Source organism: Triturus cristatus, chromosome 6 (assembly GCF_964204655.1).
Source record: "Triturus cristatus chromosome 6, aTriCri1.1, whole genome shotgun sequence".
NCBI classification, from domain to species: Eukaryota; Metazoa; Chordata; class Amphibia; order Caudata; family Salamandridae; genus Triturus; species Triturus cristatus.
In genome coordinates this window covers 1,921,606,421-1,921,623,053 of record NC_140589.1, presented here as the reverse complement: position 1 = coordinate 1,921,623,053, position 16,633 = coordinate 1,921,606,421, and the positions used below count along the sequence as shown (strand labels likewise).

At 45.1% G+C, this 16,633-nt stretch overlaps 1 protein-coding gene across 5 annotated transcripts in view; it reads right to left on the bottom strand.

Annotated features, from left to right (window-relative positions):
* LOC146822476 (uncharacterized) overlaps positions 1 to 14,493 on the bottom strand; it is a 117,792-nt gene extending 103,299 nt beyond the window's left edge. The window contains exons 1-5 of one of the 5 annotated variants that reach the window (XR_014963314.1): positions 14,431 to 14,493; positions 14,054 to 14,139; positions 13,663 to 13,742; positions 13,442 to 13,573; positions 12,896 to 13,088 (exon numbers count right to left, since the gene is read on the bottom strand). The gene's annotated coding sequence lies outside the window, so the exon portion shown is untranslated. Of the gene's footprint in view, positions 1 to 8,466; positions 8,586 to 12,889; positions 13,574 to 13,662; positions 13,743 to 14,053; positions 14,140 to 14,430 lie in introns of those variants that run through there. The other 4 variants (XM_085613592.1, XR_014963313.1, XM_085613594.1 and 1 more) reach the window with 4 other exon arrangements.
* Positions 14,494 to 16,633: the final 2,140 nt, after the last annotated feature.

The window sequence follows — 16,633 nt, the reverse complement described above, 5'->3', positions numbered from 1 at the left end:
CTATCCATATACAATACAGTCCTGTAGTATGCGGACAGGCTCTCTGCAGGAGGCGCATTAACCCACTGAGCTATCCATATAAAATACAGTTCAGTAATATGCTGACAGACTCTCTGCAGTAGGCACATTAACCAACTGAGCTATCCATATAAAATACAGTCCTGTAACATTCGGGTAGAATTTCTTTGCAGGAGGCACATTAACCCACTGAGCTATCCATATAAAATACAGTCCTGTAATATGCTGGCAGACTCTTTGCGGGAGGCACATTAACCCACTGAACTATCCATATAAAAATATAGTCCTGTAATATGCTGGCAGACTCTCTGCAGGAGGCGCATTAAACCACTGAGCTATCCATATAAAATACAGTCCTGCGATATGCTGGCAGACTCTCTGCAGGAGGCCCTTTAACCAACTGAGCTACCCATATAAAATAAAGTCCTGTAACATGCGTGTAGACTTTCTTTGCAGGAGGCACATTAACCCACTCAGCTATCCATATAAAATACAGTCCTGTAATATGCTGGCAGACTCTTTGCAGGAGGCACATTAACCCACTGAGCCATCCGTATAAAATACAGTTCTGTAATATGCTGGCAGACTCTCCGCTGGAGGCGCATTAACCCACTGAGATAAAGTACAGCCCTGTAATATGCTGGCAGACTCTTTGCAGGAGGCGCATTAACCCACCGAGCTATTCATATAAAATAAAGTCCTGTAATATGCTGGCAGGCTCTCTTCAGGAGGCACATTATCCCACTGAACTATCCATATAAAATACAGTCCTGTAATATACAGGCAGACTCACTGCAGGAGGCGCATTAACCCACCAAGCTATCTATATAAAATACAGTCTTGTAATATGGGGCCAGACTCTCTGCAGGAGGCGCATTAACCCACTGAGCTATCCGTATAAAATCCAGTCCGGTAATATGCTGGCAGACTCTCTGCAGGAGGCGCATTAACCCACTGAGCTATCCGTATAAAATCCAGTCCTGTAATATGCTGGCAGACTCTCTGCAGAAGACGCATTAACCCACCAAGCTATCTATATAAAATACAGTAGTTTAATATGCCAGCAGACTCTCTGCAGGAGGCACATTAACCCACTGACCTAAACATATTAAATACAGTCCTGTGATATGACGGCAGAATCTCAGCAGGAGGCGCATTAAACCACTGAGCTATCTATATAAAATACAGCCCTCTAATATGCTGGCAGACTATCAGCAGGAGGCACATTAACCCACCGAGCTATCCATTTAAATACAGTCCTGCAATATGCTGGCAGACTCTCTGCGAGAGGCGCAGTAACCAACTGAGCTATCCATTTAAATACAGTCCTGTAATATGCTTCAGGCTCTCTGCAGGAGGCCCACTAATCCACTGAGCTATCCATATAAAATACAGTCCTGTAATATGCTGGCAGACTTTCATTGCAGGAGGCGCATTAACCTACCGAGCTATCCATATCAAATACAGTCCTGTAATATGCTGGCAGACTCTCTGCAGGAGGCGCATTAACCCGCTGAGCTATCCATATAAAATACAGTTCTGTAATATGCTGGCAGACTCTCTGCAGGAGGCGCATTAACCCACTGAGCTATCCGTATAAAATACAGTCCTGTAATATGATTCAGACTCTCTGCAGGAGGAGCATTAATCCACTGAGATATCCGTATAAAATACAGTCCTGTAATATGCTGGCGGACTCTCTGCAGGAGGCGCATTAATCCACTGAGCTATCCATATAAAATACAGTCCTGTAAATTGCTGAAGGATTCTCTGAAGGAGGCGCATTAACCCACTGAGCTATCCGTATAAAATACAGTCCTGTAATATGCTGCAGACTCTCTGCAGGAGGCGCTTTAATGCACTGAGCTATCCATATAAAATACAGTCCTGTAATATGCTGGCACACCCTCTGCAGGAGGTGCATTAATCCATCGAGCTATCCATATAAAATACAGTCCTGTAATATGCTGGCAGACCCTCTGCAGGAGGCGCATTAACCCACCGAGCTATCCGGATAAAATACAGTCCTGTAATATGCTGGCAGACTCTCTGCAGGAGGCGCATTAACCCACCGAGCTATCCACATAAAATAGTCTTGTAATATGCTGGCAGGCTCTCTGCAAGAGGCACATTATCCCACTGAGCTATCCATATAAAATGCAGTCCTGTAACATGCGGGTAGACTTTCTTTGCAGGAGGAGCATTAACCCACTTAGCTATCCATATAAAATACAGTCCTGTAATATGCTGGCAGACTCTCTGCAGGAGGCGCATTAATCCACTGAGCTATCCATATAAAATTCAGCACTGTAATATGCCGGCAAACTCTCTGCAGGAGGCGCATTAACTCACCGAGCTATCCATATAAAATACAGTCCTGTAATATACTGGCAGACTCTCTGCAGGAGGCGCATTAACCCACCGAGCTATCCATATAAAATACAGTCCTGTAATATGCAGGCGCTCTCTCTGCAGGAGGCGCATTAACCCACCGAGCTATCCATATAAAATACAGTCCTGTAATATGCAGGCGCTCTCTCTGCAGGAGGCGCATTAACTCACTGAACTGTCCATATAAAATACTGTCCTGTAATACGATGGCAGACTCTCTGTAGGAGGCGCATCAACCCACTGAACTATCCATATAAAAATACACTCCTGTAATATGCTGGCAGACTTTCTTTACAGGAAGAGCATTAACCCACTGAGCTATCCATATAAAATACAATCCTGTGATATGCTGGCAGACTCTTTGCAGGAGGCGCATTAACCCACTGTGCAATCCATATAAAATACAGTTCAGTAATATGCTGGCAGACTCTTTGCAGGATGCGCATTAACCCCCTGAGCTACCCTTGTCAAATACAGTCCTGTAATATGCTGGCAGACTCTCTGCAGGAGGCACATTAACCCACTGAGCTGTCCATATAAAATACAGCCCTGTAATATGCGGCTAGACTTTCTTTACAGCAGGAGCATTAACCCACTGAAGTAGCCATATAAAATATAGCACAGTAATATGCTGGCAGACTCTCTGCAGGAGCCACATTAACCCTCTGAGCTATCCATATAAAATGCAGTCCTGTAACATGCAGGTAGACTTTCTTTGCAGGAGGAGCATGAACCCACTGAGCTATCCATATAAAATACAGTCCTGTGATATGCTGGCAGACTCTCTGCAGGAGGCGCATTAACCCACCGAGCTATCCATATAAAATACAGTCTTGTAATATGCTGGCAGGCTCTATGCGGGAGGCGCATTAACCCACCAAGCTATCCATTTAAAATACAGTCCTGTGATATGCTGGCAGACTCTCTGCAGGAGGCGCATTAACCCACCGAGCTATCCATATAAAATACAGTCCTGTAATATGCTGGCAGACTCTCTGCAGGAGGTGCATTAACCCACTGAACTATCCATATACAATACAGTCCTGTAGAATGTGGACAGGCTCTCTGCAGGAGGCGCATTAACCCACTGAGCTATCCATATAAAATACAGTCCAGTAATATGCTGACAGACTATTTGCAGGAGCCACATTAACCCACTTAACTATCCATATAAAATACAGTTCAGTACTATGCGGACAGACTCTCTGCAGGAGGCGCATTAACCCACTGAGCTATCCATATAAAATACAGTCCTGTAATATGCTGGCAGACTCTTTGCGGGAGGCACATTAACCCACTGAACTATCCATATAAAATACAGTTCAGTAATATGCTGGCAGACTCTCTACAGAAGGCGCATTAACCCACCAAGCTATCTATATAAAATACAGTCTTGTAATATGCCAGCAGACTCTCTGCAGGAGGCACATTAACCAACTGAGCTATCCATATAAAATACAGTCCTGTAACATGCGGGTAGACTTTCTTTGCAGGAGGCACATTAACCCACTGAGCTATCCATATAAAATACAGTTCAGTAATATGCTGACAGACTCTCTGCAGTAGGCACATTAACAAACTGAGCTATCCATATAAAATACAGTCCTGTAACATGCGGGTAGACTTTCTTTACAGGAGGCGCATTAACCCACTGAACTCTCCATATAAAAATACAGTCCTGTAATATGCTGGCAGACTCTCTACAGGAGGCGCATTAACCCACCGAGCTATCTATATAAAATACAGTCCTGTAATATACCAGCAGACTCTCTGCAGGAGGTACATTAACCAACTGAGCTATCCATATAAAATACAGTCCTGTAACATGCGGGTAGACTTTCTTTGCAGGAGGCACATTAACCCACTGAGCTATTCATATCAAATACAGTCCTGTAATATGCTGGCAGACTCTTTGCAGGATGCACATTAACCCACTGAGCCATCCGTATAAAATACAGTGCTGTGATATGCTGGCAGACTCTCCGCTGGAGGCGCATTAACCCACTGAGATAAAGTACGGCCCTGTAATATGCTGGCAGACTCGTTGCAGGAGGCGTATTAACCCACCGAGCTATCCATATAAAATACAGTCCTGTAATATGCGGCAGACTCTCTGCAGGTGGCACATTAACCCACTGAGCTATCCGTATAAAGTACAGTTCTGAAATATACGGGTAGACTTTCTTTGAAGGAGGCACATTAACCCACTGAACTATCCATATAAAATAAAGTCCTGTAATATGCTGGCAGGCTCTCTTCAGGAGACACATTATCCCAGTGAACTATCCATATAAAATACAGTTCAGTAATATGCTGACAGACTCTCTGCAGTAGTCACATTAACCCATTGAGCTATCCATATATAATACAGGTCCTTTAATATGCAGGTAGACTTTCTTTGCAGCAGGACCATTAACCCACTGAAGTATTCATATAAAATACAGCCCAGTAATGTGCTGGCAGGCTCTCTGCAGGAGGGCGCATTAACCCACTGAACTATCCATATAAAAATATAGTCCTGTAATATGCTGGCAGACTCTCTGCAGGATGCACATTAACCCACTGAGCTATCCATATAAAATACAGTCCTGTAATATACTGGCAGACTCTCTGCAAGAGGCGCATTAACCCACCAAGCTATCCATATAAAATACAGTCTTGTAATATGCTGGCAGACTCTCTGCAGGAGGCGCATTAACCCACCAAGCTATCCATATAAAATACAGTCTTGTAATATGCTGGCAGACTCTCTGCAGGAGGCGCATTAACCCACTGAGCTATCCGTATAAAATCCAGTCCTGTAATATGCTGGCAGACTCTCTGCAGGAGGCTCATTAACCCACTGAGCTATCTATATAAAATACAGCCCTCTAATATGCTGGCAGACTATCAGCAGGAGGCACATTAACCCACAGAGCTATCCATTTAAATACAGTCCTGCAATATGCTGGCAGACTCTCTGCGAGAGGCGAAGTAACCAACTGAGCTATCCATTTAAATACAATCCTGAAATATGCTGGCAGACTCTCTGCAGGAGGCGCATTAACCCACTGAGCTATCGATATAAAATACAGTCCTGTAATATGCTGGCAGACTCTGCAGGAGGCGCATTAAACCACTGAGATATCCATATAAAATAAAGCCCTGCGATATGCTGGCAGACTCTCTGCAGGAGGCGCATTAACCCACCGAGCTATCTATATAAAATACAGTCCTGTAATATGCTGGCAGACTCTGCAGGAAGCGCATTAACTCACTGAACTGTCCATATAAAATACAGTCCTGTAATACGATGGCAGACTCTCTGCAGGAGGTGCATTAATCCACTGAGCTATCCATATAAAATACAGTCCTGTAACATGCTGGCAGACTCTCTGCAGGAGGCGGATTAATCCACTGAGCTATCCATATGAAATACAGTCCTGTAAATTGCTGAAGGACTCTCTGAAGGAGGCGCATTAACCCACTGAGCTATCCGTATAAAATACAGTCCTGTAATATGCTGCAGACTCTCTGCAGGAGGCGCATTAATGCACTGAGCTATCCATATAAAATACAGCCCTGTAATATGCTGGCAGACTCTCTGCAGGAGGCGCATTAACACACTGAGCTATCCATATAAAATACAGTCCTGTAATATTCTAGCAAACTCTCTGCAGGAGGCGCATTAATCCACTGAGCTATCCATATAAAATACAGTCCTGTAATATGCTGACAGACCCTCTGCAGGAGGCGCATTAACCCACCGAGCTATCCGGATAAAATACAGTCCTGTAATATGCTGGCAGACTCTCTGCAGGAGGCGCATTAACCCACCGAGCTATCCATATAAAATAGTCTTGTAATATGCTGGCAGGCTCTCTGCAAGAGGCACATTAACCCACTGAGCTGTCCATATAAAATACAGTCCTGTGATATGACGGCAGAATCTCAGCAGGAGGCGCATTAAACCACTGAGCTATCCATATAAAATACAGTCCTGTAATATGCTGGTAGACTCTCTGCAGGAGGCGCATTAATCCACCGAGCTATCCATATAAAATGCAGCCCTGTAATATGCCGGCAGACTCTCGGCAGGAGGCGCATTAACTCACCGAGCTATCCATATAAAATACAGTCCTGTAATATACTGGCAGACTCTCTGCAGGAGGCGCATTAACCCACCGAGCTATCCATATAAAATACAGACTTGTAATATGCAGGCGCTCTCTCTGCAGGAGGCGCGTTAACCCACCGAGCTATCCATATAAAATACAGCCCTGTAATATGCTGGCAGACTCTCTGCAGGAGGCGCATTAACCCACCAAGCTATCCATATAAAATACAGTCTTGTAATATGCTGGCAGACTCTCTGCAGGAGGCACATTAACCCACTGAGTTATCCGTATAAAATCCAGTCCTGTAATATGCTGGCAGAATCTCTGCAGAAGGCGCATTAACCCACCGAGCTATCTATATAAAATACAGTCTTGTAATATGCAGGCGCTCTCTCTGCAGGAAGCGCATTAACTCACTGAACTGTCCATATAAAATACTGTCCTGTAATACGATGGCAGACTCTCTGCAGGAGGCACATTAACCCACTGAGCTATCCGTATAAAATCCAGTCCTGTAATATGCTGGCAGACTCTCTGCAGGAGGCGCATTAACCCACTGAGCTATCCGTATAAAATCCAGTCCTCTAATATGCTGGCAGACTCTCTGCAGAAGACGCATTAACCCACCAAGCTATCTATATAAAATACAGTTGTTTAATATGCCAGCAGACTCTCTGCAGGAGGCACATTAACCCACTGACCTATCCATATTAAATACAGTCCTGTGATATGACGGCAGAATCTCAGCAGGAGGCACATTAACCCACCGAGCTATCCATTTAAATACAGTCCTGCAAAATGCTGGCAGACTCTCTGCGAGAGGCGCGGTAAGCAACTGAGCTATCCATTTAAATACAATCCTGAAATATGCTTCAGACTCTCTGCAGGAGGTGCATTAATCCACTGAGCTATCTATTTAGATACAGTCCTGTAAACACACTCCTGTAATATGTTTCAGACTCTCTGCAGGAGGCGCATTAATCCACTGAGCTATTCATATAAAATACAGTCCTGCAATATGCTGGCAGACTTTCTTTGCAGGAGGCGCATTAACCTACCGAGCTATTCATATCAAATACAGTCCTGTAATATGCTGGCAGACTCTCTGCAGGAGGCGCATTAACCCACTGAGCTATCCATATAAAATACAGTCCTGTAATATGCTGGCAAACACTGCAGGCGGCGCACTAAACCACTGAGATATCCATATAAAATACAGTCCTGCGATATGCTGGCAGACTCTCTGCAGGAGGCCCATTACCCACTGAGCTATCCGTATAATATACAGTCCTGTGATATGCTGCAGACTCTCTGCAGGAGGCGCATTAACCCACTGAGCTATCCGGATAAAATACAGCCCTGTACATTGCTGAAGGACTCTCTGAAGGAGGCGCATTAACACACTGAGCTATCCATAAAAAATACAGTCCTGTAATATGCTGGCAGACCCTCTGCAGGAGGCGCATTAACCCACAGAGCTATCCAGATAAAATACAGTCCTGTAATATGCTGGCAGACTCTCTGCAGGAGGCGCATTAACCCACCGAGCTATCGATATAAAATAGTCTTGTAATATGCTGGCAGGCTCTCTGCAAGAGGCACATTAACCCACTGAGCTATCCATATAAAATACAGTCCTGTGATATGATGGCAGAATCTCAGCAGGATGCGCATTAACCCACCGAACTATCTATATAAAATACAGTCTTGTAATATGCAGGCGCTCTCTCTGCAGGATGCGCATTAACCCACTGAATTGTCCATGTAAAATACTGTCCTGTAATACGATGGCAGACTCTCTGCAGGAGGCGCATTAACCCACTGAACTATCCATATAAAAATATACTCCTGTAATATGCTGACAGACTGTCTGCAGGAGGGTCATTAAACCACTGACCTCTGGCCTTTCACCAGCGGGGGCACCCCCCCCCCCCCCCCTCCAGCCTCATCTCTGACTCACCAGGCCTCACAGCGCCTGGAGATGAATCCTTTGCTTCGAGGCGCCCCCCTGGGGCTGCAGCTCAACTGTCTGCGAGTCACACTCCCTGGCTGTGGACGTCACTTCCGGCAATTTAAGTTGAAATCTGCGCATGCGCCACCCACTGTTTGCCAATTCAAGGAACGTCACTTCCGGAGGCCCCGCACACCTGCACATGGTTACTAGTTCGTGAAAATATCGACAGTTAATAACTGCGCATGCGCGCTGAGCCCAGACTGTGTTAGTGATGGACTCAGACTGACGTTTAGGGGGTGCGCATGCGCAGTTTGATGAGTGCTGCTTCCGAGACAGCTGACCGCCTGACCCCAGGGCTTTGGATCCCTGGTGCAGGAGTGAGTGCACGAGTTATGATTACTTTCTGTGTTTATGGCATTTCACTACACTAGTGAGTCTTGAATTAGACCCATTTTGTAGTGAGTCAGTGGTTATCTTCAACGCGTTAAAAATAAATAATTAAAGAGGACGAGGGGGGTGCAGAGGTAAAGCTGTGTATGGGGCCCCCTGGGGTGAGGAGGGGCAGGGGGTGATCAGGGAGCTGGGGGGTGCAGAGGTAAAGCTGAGTATGGGGTCCTCAGGGGGTGGGGAGGGGCAGGGGGTGATCAGGGAGCTGGGGGGTGCAGAGGAAAAGCTGAGTATGGGGTCCTCAGGGGGTGGGGAGGGGATGCAGAGGTAAATCTGGGTCTGGGGTCCTCAGGGGGTGGGGAGGGGCAGGGGGTGATCGGGGAGCTGGTGGGGGGGATGCAGAGGTAAATCTGGGTATGGGTTCTTCAGGGGGTGGGGAGGAGCAGGGGTGATCAGGGAGCTGGGGGGTGCATAGGTAAATCTGGGTATGGGGGCTGCCCTTCCCTGGGGAATGTCAGGGTTGTGGCCATGGCCAGATTTAGAATGCAGTGTGCCCATAGTTAGTGTGTTATTGATTCTGATGATAAAGCTAAAGTGCCGCCCTTCGCTGGGGAATGTCAGGGTTGTGGCCCTGTAGCCCACAGTTAGAGTGTTATGGATTCTGATGATAAAGCTAAAGTGCTGCCCTTCCCATGGGAATGCCAGGGCTGTGGCCCTGTAGCCCACAGTTAGAGTGTTATGGATTCTGATGATAAAGCTAAAGTGCTGCCCTTCTCTGGGGAATGTCAGGGTTGTGGCCCTGTAGCCCATAGTTAGTGTGTTATTGATTCTGATGATAAAGCTAAAGTGCTGCCCTCTCCTGGGGAATGTCAGGGTTGTGGCCCTGGCCAGCTTTAGAATGCAGTGTTTGTTTCCGGCATATTTCGACGAAGTGGGAAACTGAGATTACCCCTCGCTAAAACATACCCACGGGACCAGGGGGCATATGTATCAAACGATTTTTTAGTCGCAAACGCTGCGATTCGCAAAATAACAGCATTTGCGATTAAAAAATCGGTAATCTGGATGTATGAGACAAATCCCATCGCAAAATTAAGGAATTGCTAATTTAGCGATTTCTTAATTTTGCGGAAGCATTTAAGAAATCGCAAATTGCGATTTCTTAAATGAGATGTAAAAAGCACCCAAGTTGTGCGAATTATCCTTAAGAAATCGCAAATTACCACCAACTTCCAGTTGATGGTAATTTGCGATTTCCTTTCAAAATGCACTTTTTTTAATTTTACAAAGTGCCACGTGGCGCTCATACATGCCCTTAGGGCATGTATGTGCGCCATATGCACACACATGCTCATTTCAGGGGTGCATCAGGGTGTCATCATGACACCCTTGCACCTTTGAAATTATTCCCAAATTGCGATTAGCAAATTGCGATTCGCTATTTGAGAATTACTTCCCATTCACTCCTATGGGTCTCCTGGCCCATAGAAATGAATGGGCAGGTATTCCTTAATTGCGATTTCGCAATTTGCTAATCGCAATTAAGGAATTTTAAGAAATCGCAAAAAGTTTGCAATTTTTTAAATACATCCCGTTTTGCAATTCTCAAATAGCGATTCTTTAAAAATCGCTATTTGAGAATCGCAAATGGTGTTGTTGATACATATGCCCCCAGATCCTGTGGCAGTAAGTGTTTACTGGCAGAATCTGTGGTATATACTGATACTTACTATTGGTGTTTCAAAGCTCAAGACTACTTTATTCCACTTGGATACCAGAGTCGTCTCTCGAACGTTGCAATAGAGAAGACTCAAGACTCACTCCAGGAAGTAGTAAATAGAGTATGTAGTAATCACTCACTAAGCTCAAGTCTTTTTATTGACTGATTTATTGGAGAGTAATTTAGAATTAGAAACACCCAAAAAATGAGCCGCATTACAACTAGCCACCCTCTACGCAACAGACATTTTCTGATGTCTCAGCACTTTCTAAGCGTCAACGCCTACTCACTGTGACTGCAGACTCACAAAGATATGTGTTACCTGATAATGGAAATGTGGCCATTGTATGTAGAGGTTTCACCATGTGGTGTGGCCCACTCTTACCGTGAGGTTTGTAGGGGCCCAAGCTACCCTCACCTCTGCAGTGTTATGGGGAGGATGGGGCAGAGAAGGGGAGTCAGGGGGTTTGGGGGACAGGGGCTGACTGCCCTAGAGTGATCTAGGGCCCAATCTTGCGCACATTGTGTTGGGGCCCTAGTTGCCCTCTCCCCTACAGTGTTATGGGAGGGATGGAGACTCCTAGGATTCAGGGACAGAGGCTGCCCTAGGGTGATCTGGGGTCCACCCCTGCCCTCAATGGTTTGGGGCCCTAGTCGCCCTCTCCCCGGCAGCGTTATAGGGAGGGATGGAGACTCTTGGGATTCAGGGGACAGAGTCTGACTGCTGGGTGATCTGGGGTCCACCCCTGCCCTCAATGTTTTGGGGCCCTAGTCGCCCTCTCCCCTGCAGTGTTATTGAGAGGGATAGAGACTCTTGGGATTCAGGGACAGAGGCTGCCCTAGGGTGATCTGGGGTCCACCCCTGCCCTCAATGGTTTGGGGCCCTAGTCACCCTCTCCCCTGCAGTGTTATGGAGAGGGATAGAGACTCTTAGGATTCAGGGGACAGAGGCCCGCTCCTGCCCTCTGTGCTTTGAGGACTTTAGTCGCCCTCTCCCCTGCAGTGTTATAGGGAGGGATGGAGACTCTTGGGATTCAGGGGACAGAGTCTGACTGCTGGGTGATCTGGGGTCCACCCCTGCCCTCAATGTTTTGGGGCCCTAGTCGCCCTCTCCCCTGCAGTGTTATTGAGAGGGATAGAGACTCTTGGGATTCAGAGGACAGAGGTTAGCTGCTGGGTGATCTGGGCCCCACCCCTGCCCTCTGTGCTTTGAGGACTTTAGTCGCCCTCTCCCCTGCAGTGTTATAGGGAGGGATGGAGACCCTTGGGATTCAGGGGACAGAGAGTCTGACTGCTGGGTGATCTGGGGTCCACCCCTGCCCTCAATGTTTTGGGGCCCTAGTCGCCCTCTCCCCTGCAGTGTTATTGAGAGGGATAGAGACTCTTGGGATTCAGAGGACAGAGGTTAGCTGCTGGGTGATCTGGGCCCCACCCCTGCCCTCTGTGCTTTGAGGACTTTAGTCGCCCTCTCCCCTGCAGTGTTATAGGGAGGGATGGAGACTCTTGGGATTCAGAGGACAGAGGTTATCTGCTGGGTGATCTGGGCCCCACCCCTGCCCTCTGTGCTTTGAGCACCTTTGTGTGCCTGCTTCAATTAACTGTTCTTGGAGCTCTGCCTGCTCTCTCATTGCTGCAGGGCCCTGGGCAGGAAAATCTTAAGTATTTTAAGTGCTCTGGACCAAACATAATTACCACCCACCCCTGCTCAGAACAGCTCTGAATTTATTTCTCCATTTTAGCTCATCATGCCTCAGCAACTTAAAAAAATATCTTTTTAATCAGTTTAAGTACAATAGACAAATTGTTATTCTCAAACCAATTCCACCCATTAGTGACACAACCCCCCAATACAGACAGTCCCCTGAATATAAAACCTACAGTCCAGCCACAGCATGTGATAGACACATCCCATAGTACCAAGCTTGAGTCCTGTTGCTCCAGTGCACATATTTCCCCTCCCAGCCCATTAATTGTTTGATAAGGCATCATCCATCCCTTTCCATGACCCCCATACTTTAGTGCATTTGTTCCGCAACCACGTTCAAGATATACAAAGAAATGTGCGGTACTAGTCGCCCCGGAAGGTAAAATTACTGCACCTCGTAACCATATTTGTAACCAAAGTCAAGTTGTCAATGAGAAATATAAAAAATTCTGGTGAAATTTGTACACATGCAGAGGTGCAATCGCAGTTCCGGCACCCTACTACCAAAGGTGTCCCCTGTACTTTAGGAATACTAATTTAAAGAATATAAGCATATAATGGAACCGCACCCAGCACTCCCTTGAGCAGTTGCTTAATCCACCACAGTATTGGATATTAGTAGAAACAACCACATGCTTGACATAGATCACATCATATGTCCTTATACAGCATAATTAATATAAAAGTACAGGCTGAAATGTGTTTGCAAAACATAGTAAAGTCCAGTTTCTGTTCAAAGTTGATTTATTCGGAGGAACATCAATTACAGTAAAACATCAGCCAACACGTGTTTCGCCTCTTTAGACTTTTTCAAGGCTGAAAAAACAGATACAGTACATATTGTTGGTGCTTAGCACAGATAGTAACCACAACCAAAGTACAAATCACTTTAGCCCAATGTTGTAAATAAACATGGCAGTTTTCAGCAATACTTTAATATTTTAATAGAGGTCAAATTATAAAGACCGTAGAGAGAATACGAGAAAAATGGGAGATAGAAAAGAGTTATTTGTATTAACCAAAGTTTAGTCACAAAGCTAGTGGTTCAGTAGAACTGTGAACCTTCACCAAAATACTTTCTGTATCTTGTTTATCACCTCTGTGTGACATCAAATGTAGTGATTGATACCCAGCTGTGAGAGGTATAACAATATCTATATACAACCCACCAGATCGGTGTTACTGATCCGGATGTTTTATGGTCTTGCACCAAAATTGCCGCACAAACTTCATCCAAGAAAACTCATTAGAGTCAAAATGCCTAATTGTCAGATTTGGATCTGTTCCGTCCTCCAATGTATCTGTAAAGATGACAAGAACAATATCCAATATTGTAACACGTAATCCCACTGCTCCTGAATTGGTCGCATTGAATTTAAATATCACTTACTCCTGATAGATAACATATTTCCAGATTCCAATACACGAACAAGTCCAGACGTGGGGCATTCAATATTTTACAACTGTTATCTAGGAGCGAAACATAAGATATGTGTCTAGTCTTAAAAGCACAAACGAGTACACAAAACCCATACCATAACATCCAGTTTCACACCGTGCACGAGTGTCCCATAAATGTTGACCCCAATCATCAGAGCATAAAGTATAAAAGTGCCAAATAGCATAGAAAGACAAAGAACACATAGATCGACGCTTATGTTGACCCCAATTGTGAAAACACAAAGTTAAACCAGTGGACACATAGTGGTCATCCTAGTGTCCAAGCCATGGTGAAAAAAAGGTAAAAATGAAACTCATATGAATATGTAGTACATAATTACCAAAAATACTAGTCGATTCATGTAACGCTTGTGTGTAATAACCGGTCGACCTGGTCAGCACTTGAAGGAGTCCATGGTAAGCTCCCCTGATGAAAATAAAAATAAATTAATACATACATGAATGATTTCTCTGTATACTGATGTATACGCAGTACGCCCGACTTCTAGTCACCAGTTTAATGGCCACGTCTTGTATTCCTTTAAGTATTCAAACCCATATCCTTACGTTAGACAATTCCGAACATCATTGCGGCGACAAATAAATCTCTTAACAATTGAAGTGAGCTGGTGAAGCGCTCCCTTCTTCCACTATAGTGTACTAGCAACAAACAAGATCCTATTTGAAGTAAAACCGAGCAGCGCTTTTGTTCACTCACCCAGTATCGCGTGAAAGTGTCCGACTCGTGACGTCAGTCCGTTCAGAATAGTGAACACGAACGTACATCGTCATTCGTGTTTATAGAGGGTCGTTACACGTGACCAAGCCCAAACTCAAGAAAGCTGAAATGTATGTGTCTCCATTTGGAGTGTGGGAGCCCGCGCCATATTGGAGAGGCCAGAATCTTAGTTGTACTCAAAAAGAAATCAGAAATAAACATAAACGTCAAGTTCTATCACACCTTAAGGCATCCTAAAATATACTTGAGCTAAAAAGTAACTAGTGTGCGCATACCACCCGACCGTAATTAAACAATATGAGCCCCACATATTGTGGCGGCTTGAGGAGTCCAATTAGTGTGGTTCTAATCCACCCATACCGCTCATAAGTATCCAAAAGTAAACCGTTAATTTTAACGCAACGGTAAACGCGAATGCCCCAACCACAGCAAGTAACCTGTTACAACAATATAGTTTTTAGAGCAATTCCAATCGCATGTAGAAACATATCAATATAATGTGAGAGTATAGACACAGAAGGAAGAAGAAAAGACAGAGAATAGATCATATATATTCAACAGTTAGAACACAATATATATTATAGACTCTGGACTGTATCATACCCAGCCAGTAAGATCCTAAAAAGTAATAATCACATATATCAGGAAGCATAAAATAAAATGAAATGAATGAATGAAATAAACATTTATAGTGTGCATAGCTACCTTAAGGCATCCCAGTGCTATCAGCGGACGTGGACCTAGAAGCAAGCTCTGCTAAGCGGTAAATTAAAATAGCCAGGTTTTCAGTTGTTTCCTGAAAGACAAATGGTTGGTTTCCTGTTGTGAAGTACTGGGATATTTAAGCCCAGCGGTGCAGGGGAACACACCCTAAGACTTCGGGTTCTTCCTGTTTCAGACCCACAGAAACACAGAGTCTTCTAGGTGAAGTCAAAGATCGTTTATTTGGCTGCAGACCAATTACAGGTATCCGAGAAGTACAACACAATGTATGTTCTCAGGAGACTGCTTCAAAACACAGAAATGGGCTTCTCCTTAAATACAAAATATCATGCTTCAGGCACACATTCCTCGTTTTACGATATGGTCATTCACATGTATACATTACAAACGAAAAGGCAGAGTCATGATGACCATCCCACATTCCAGTTAGGCCAGCCTACAATTATTTACCCAGCGAGGCTCAGATCCCACATCAGATTACAACAGGCCCCAATAAACACGGGCATCTCCTGTTGGTAAAACAAGCCATAAAGCAGGAAGAGTCAGGTGTGAAAGTGATTAGCCAGAGGCTTGTGTGGGAAGAAAGGGACTTTATGGTGTGTCAAACCCTGATGCTAATCACAGGTGACCGTAGGACGGGGAGCTTGTGGGACCGGACTGACCTGGGGCATTGAAACCAAGCTGAACAGGTCACAGAGAAGTCAGATAGAAAGGACATGTGTTCTAAAGGCCCGTATTTGTTCGTAATGTGTAGCCTATGTGAGGGCAACCATAAGATGGCCACCGCTCCAAGATGGAACACACAAAGTGAACGTAAAGTCGTATATAATGTGTATTTATCGCTAAAGTGTTATATAAAGTGCTTGTACATACTGCATTGGCCATTCGCGGTTCGCCAATACCGCAAGAGGCAGGGGTAGGGCCCTGTCTCCCATGCGGTCCCAAATTCTAAAGTACCACAGACCCTCCTTTTGCCCTTACATAGGCAATAACCAGGCTCACTTCAATCCGAGTCCAGGTCTATATTCATGAAGTCATGGAGATGTTGCTGCAGCATCATCCTATTACTTAGTTCGTCCCTCGATACAGGTTTCCTTACACATAATGTAGCACAGAGGCCACATATCGCAGGAGCACACTGTATACACAGACAGAACAGGAAAAGAATGGCTAAGATCATTCCAATGACCATCAGAATTTTCCAACCCCAGGCAGATATCAGTTCCCAGAACCACCCCACCAGTGACCAATCTCCTTTATCCACGTGTATGGACTCAGATATTTTATGCAGTTTGGAGATGGCTTGATAAACTGTTGGAGCGTTATCTGGAATGAAAATGCAACAACTAGATTGGATGACCTTACATACCCCACCGCGGTCTGCAAGTATGACGTCTAGAACCATACGGTTCTGCAAAGTCATGAGGCGGTCAGCTTGGAGCTCAGCTGTCAAATTACC